Here is a 6000-nt window from a genome sequence, read left to right as displayed (position 1 = left end):
ATAAATTATATATATAATAAATAACATAAAAAACAATTATATACAAATTTGCTAAAAATTATATTTATATAAAAAAATATTGCTTTGATAATGTATGCAGGTAAAATATAAGTTTAATAATAATTTAAATGATATATAAAAATAGATGAAATTCTCAAAAGAATATAAACCTTAAGATATGTAAAAAACATAGAATTAATAGCATACCCAAACCAAAATAAATTTTACTTCAAATAATACACTCATTACTAAAACAGTAGAACAAAAACAGAAAAGATTACAAAATTCAACTAGCTAAAACAACCCAATATATCACGACTAATGATTAAGCATGTAAAAATGTACAAAAATAATATTTAATTGAAACAAAATTAAAACAGAAGAAACAATTTACAAATAAGATAATTATAAAATAGGATCAATGTGCCACGTGTGCAAATGTACGGGCACTAGAAGTGAAAATATCCTGCGCCCATAATACTAAACTGGATCGTGGATCAAAGTGAAGCAACGCATTAATTAGCGAGCTAAATTTTAAAACATAAGGGAGGGAAATTGGGGCGCAAATTGAAGGTTGTGCGCAAGGGAAGGATTCAGCGCGCAATTTCCCCATTCACACAACATGGCGCTGATCCATTTTTCTATTCGGGCCCACGCGCGGACCCTTATGGTCATGGGCAGCACTGTTTTGTATTTCAGACCATTTTAAACCATTTTTCCCTTCCTTTCCTTTTAAATACCCATCCATTTTAACAAAAACCAGCAGCCTTGAAATTAAATTTGCTAGGGTTCCTTTTACAAGCAGCTGAATCTCCATCGGATTTGGTGTCCAGCGGCGCGCAAAACAATTCCTGATTCTGTTGCTGTAAGTATTCGACCATGCCTTGAGGAAATTAGTAAGTATTTTCTTTTTTACTTGAGAAAAAATAAAACTTCAAATCTCATACATTTTTAAAAAAACGAAGAAAGTTCATAAAATAGAGATTCAACACCACTTGACCCCTCTCCCCTACTTTTGTATCTTAAAGTATTCGGGATCTCATTGGAGTCGATTTACCTACTAAAAGACGATCTAAACCAAACAAAAAAAGAAAAAAAAAAGAAAGAACGAAAGAAAACTTGAGATTACCCTTGCAAATTCTTAATTGCTTTTTTTTTATATTTCTGTGCGTGTATATTCTGTGTGCGTCTGTGTTCGTGTTCCCCTTTTCTTTTATTTACTCTCGAAATAAATAAAAAGCAAGAAAATAATCACAAAGAGAAAGCCCAGAGATTTAGATCAGAGAAATCACCTTCCAATATTGCTTTTTTGTATTGCCTATTGTGTATTTGTTCGTAAAAATATGCCCCCCTTTTACAAAGATTAAAAGCTGGGCTTTTATAGTCGAAAAAGGAAATCAACCGAAAATATACAATATATTTGTTTCCATTCGCTGCTGTTTTTGTTTCTTTCTTGCAGGTACAGAGTCTGTTGGCATGCGCACGGGGTGGGGGCGTGGCGTACAAGGGCTGTGGAGGTATGGGACTGCTGTAGTGGAGGTATGGGTCTATTGCCCAGTTGCTGTTGAGGCGCAGAAGAGAGGGGTGACTTAGGGTTTGCCGAAACTTGGCTCAATTTTTGGGGCCGTTTGGGTCTGTTCCAGTTATTGGGCCGTTGTATTTGGGCTATGGGGCATTGGGTATCAATATTGGTTGTAATATTTGGACCTTTATGACAGACTATTAGTTTGGTTTTATTCTTTGGACTTTTGGTTTAATAATTTGGTATTTATTTTGGGTTTTGGTTCTAACGTGGGCCCGGGCTAAATTGGCCCATTACAAAAATATTTTTTTCTAAAAAAATAAGAAGCAAGGAATCTAGTAAAGGTGTTTGCAGTTTGGCTAAAACCGAATAAACTGATCGAACTAATTTAATTCGATTAATCGGTTGAAGGCTGGTTAATGATTTTTTGGAGTTTCGACTATCGATTGATTCTGTTTGAAACCGGGTAGTTAATCGAAATATATAATATACATTATATAGTGTGTATATATATAGCTCACCCTAATATATAAATATTTAATATATGTAGCGTTTCTAATGTCTTATTTATTGTTTTAACATTCATTTAAAGTTTTTGAATTATTAAATAAAAGAAAATGAACATTAGTATTTTATTATTTTATATATTTTATACTTATTTTAACCAAAAGATAAAAATATATAAATTTCAGATATTTAGTTAACCGATGAAATTATTTTTTAAAATATAATAAACAATTACACATGATAGAATAATATAGTGACAAATGACAAATTATAAGCTCGCCATATAAGAATTTTTTTCCCTTTTTGTAACTTTAAAATGCTATAGTATATATATCCATTTTATATATAGTCCATAGTTAAGGTTTATATTTGCTCCTCGCAATAAGATCGTCTCTAATGCTCGAATCTACACTCTCTTCTTGAGAGTACAACGTATTTTACATTTGTACCTAACACTAATTGATAATTTTTTTTTCCTTTTAATTGTTCACATAATACCTTTATTCTTTCATATATACTAATATTTAAGATTTTTATCAAGTTGGTGGCACCCTACAAATGAGTCCCAACTCTGTGGAAAATTTATTAAAGGCTCATTATTTTAACAAAGCAATAGATTTTTATTGAGTTGACAAGTGTTCTATAGATATATAGTAAAATTTTAAAAAGCAAGTTGTAAAATTTTAAAATTACTTGTGAAATAAAAAAATACATTACCGATGTGACAAATACTAATTTTTTAGATTAAATTTAAATGTATAAATAACTAATAAAGGAGAAAATGAATGATTATCGATAGAAAAATGTGATCAATAATAAAAAGCTGAAGAAAATTGAGAGTTATTTTTTTCAAATTAAATATTCTATATATTACTCTTAATTTTATAGTTAAAATTCTTTTCTGAAAGAAATCACATAAAATTGAAAAAAAACAGTATTTTGGTTAAAATAAATTATACATCTGGGCTGAACAACATCTGATCTGCAATTTACCTATTTTCAAACCCAATCGAAAAACATGCCTCCTAGAAAAAAGACAGTAGCACATTTAATTTTTCAACCCCACCATTATTAAACCTTTAAAGCAAGGTTTTTTCGCTTTGCCTTTTGGATTTTAATAAAAATTTTTGAAAAAAAAGGCTTAATGGTCTAATTTAATGAATACAATTAATTTATAAAAATAGATTAATTAAAATAATTTTAATAAAATAAAAATTAATATATTTTTAAATTGAAATTAATATAAAAATGAAATTTGATAAAGTAGCGATTTAAGTAAAAAACACCGATGAGTTTAGTCGATATCATACCGTACCTATAACTGGTAAAAGGTAAAAACCCGCAAAATGAAGATATTACTGTAATGCCCCTTAACATTCTTCATATATAAAGGGTATATTCGTGATATAAAGATTAAACTGTAAGAGTAGGTTAGATTTACTGATAGAGACACGAATGACGGCAACTGCGTTGTTCCCAATAAGGTCCCACTTAAAAGTAATAAATGAAATCATGACCGTTTAAAAAAGATCAACGGGTGAGAGATCGTGAGGTTGTTCGTACAGGGAGTAATAACATAAACATCCACGAATAGGAAAATCCAAAACCCACCGGAAGTAAAGCGCGTGATACGGAAATGCCAATTATTTGTGGGAGGATTTTATTAATCTTCTTTTCTTGGACCAATTATTTGAAGAATGGGGGGACGAGATGAGGAGTTGAGTCAGGTGACTTTGAGTCGACAGATAAGGAATGAGACGGTAGGGTCTTTCAAATAATCTGAATTGTCGTTTTATGTTTACTCTCATGCGCTTCGGTACAGAAGGGCTGAACGGCGAGTCCGGAAAACGCGCCGGGTAGAAGAGTGGGAGATACTGTAAGGGAAAATATTAAATAATTGTCAGTGCTCGTTTCTCTGGTACACGAGTACCGAGATCAGTGTATAGTCCGTATTGCCACTGTGGATCTCTTTGTTGTATTGGCCACTTACATATATGTTTCTTAATTCCAATATGTAACCAAAAAAAAAACACTGAAACAAGATAAATTAGGTTATTTTATCATTACAATTTAAAATTTTAATAATTTTTTATATCATTGTAAAAAGAAAACTTTTTAATTGCATTTTACCTTTCTTGTCAAAAAAAAAAAAAAGTAAATTAGTTAGATCGAAAAAGTAATTTAGTTTTTTTTATTAAAAATTCTAGCAATTTGTACACAATGTGGTTGATAGAACAACCAGATTATGACATATGTATCTCATGCTAATGTATAAGGGCTAGTTTTTAACAATATAATTTGATAAACAAAGGACTAGTTTGCTATTTAAATTGATTTACATGGACTAATTTGCCTATATTTTAAATAGAGGGAGACAAAAATATAATCCAACTCCTAGTACAGGACCTCTACTATACTTTTACCTTCAATTTTTTATAAGGATAAAATTACCTAGAAAATATTATAAGAAATTAAAATGTTGAAAAATATGTGTAATTTTGAGTTGGGTGATTATGAAATCTAGGTTTCTTATAGGACTATAAACGTTGAATTCTCGTTTATTCAAAATTATAAACAACATATAATTATTTATTATGTAAAGTGATATTAACGAAATTTGTAATAACAATAGTTTAAGATAACATATTTTTCGAAATAAATTTATTTAGTAAAAAAAAGAATGAAATCACTTGGAATATTATTTTCATTCATTTTAAGAAATATATTAAGGGTACAAATCTAATTACAGAACAGTAAACTTATATATATAGCTTTATCAAATGGATAATAAAAAAATTCAATTTATTTTTAGATAACTGAGATTTTAGATGTTTGAAATTGAGAATAATTTAATTAAATAAATTAAGAAAAATAATTAAAATATTCTGAACAAATTTCAATAAAACTAATTTCATTGGTAAACTATAAATATAGCCACTTCTGTTTGTTTCGGATACATTTTAGTTATTTATGTTTTGAAATGTTACATTTTAGTCACTTAAGTTATTGTTTTGTTACGAAATAGTCACTCTATCGTTAAACTCCGTTAACCCCCTAACAGTGGTTTTATGTGACAGTCCAAATGGGTTTTAAATGCTAACTTGGAAGTCCTACGCAGTAGTCCAAACTATATTTATTTAATTAAAAACCTATTTTCATTTCAGCAATTAAACATCCAAATTGACATTTAAAACCCATTTGGAATGTCATGTAGGATGTCATTAGGGAGACAATGGGGTTTAACGGTACAATGACCACTTGTAACAAAAAGATAATGTAAGTGATTAAAACATAATATTTCAAATATAAGTGATTATAATGTAATCTGAGGCAAACAAAAGTGACAACTTTTATAGTTTATTCAGTTTCATTAATATGATATAAAGGAAAAATCAGTGGGAGAATGGCATGTTACGTTTGAAAGGAAGAAAAAAAGGGAAGTGCATGAAAGAGAGAGGTGAGGAGGTTTTGGCCTTGTTTTAGTTTTACACTTAATAACCCTTTTTCAATGTAACAGGATTACCCACTTTTTACTTTTGTTGATTATTTTTAAAAAAATTACAATCTATGACTAAATCAAAAGTTAAATCATGATTTGAATAATCAATCATTTAAGGTACCTTTGAATCTCTTTTGGGATAAGTTTTCGAAGTATTATTTGTTTGGGTTTGGGAGTTGACAAATTCTTCAATGATGAATGTATTGTCTCTCAATTCTGCTAAAAACCCTAAAAGATTTACGGAGTGAGAGCACCTCAGTTGATGGAGATAAGACTTACAATAGCTCATATGAGAGATACTAGTATTTTGCATAATATTAATTATGGAGAATACATTCATGGGGATTTGAATCACCAATTGAGGCATATACAGCCTTACCTTTGTAACTATGATGCCACTTGGGATCAGCTAAAAAATGGTCATTTAATAGTCGGATAAAAATAATTTTAAAAATTTTAATAATTAAATTGT

At 29.4% G+C, this 6000-nt stretch overlaps 1 long non-coding RNA gene across 2 annotated transcripts; it reads left to right on the top strand.

Moving 5' to 3' along the window:
* Positions 1–506: 506 nt before the first annotated feature.
* On the top strand, positions 507–1760 carry LOC128286707 (uncharacterized). Of its 2 annotated transcripts, none has more exons than XR_008277341.1 (2): positions 507–865; positions 1460–1760. It is a non-coding gene; the product is annotated as an uncharacterized LOC128286707 (long non-coding RNA). The 2 variants fall into 2 exon arrangements; XR_008277342.1 differs by having other exon boundaries at positions 507–896.
* The last annotated feature ends 4240 nt before the right edge of the window (positions 1761–6000 follow it).

Source organism: Gossypium arboreum, chromosome 2, assembly GCF_025698485.1.
Source record: "Gossypium arboreum isolate Shixiya-1 chromosome 2, ASM2569848v2, whole genome shotgun sequence".
NCBI lineage: Eukaryota > Viridiplantae > Streptophyta > Magnoliopsida > Malvales > Malvaceae > Gossypium > Gossypium arboreum.
Note: the sequence above shows the minus strand (reverse complement) of the source record. Positions and strands in the feature narration are given on the sequence as shown.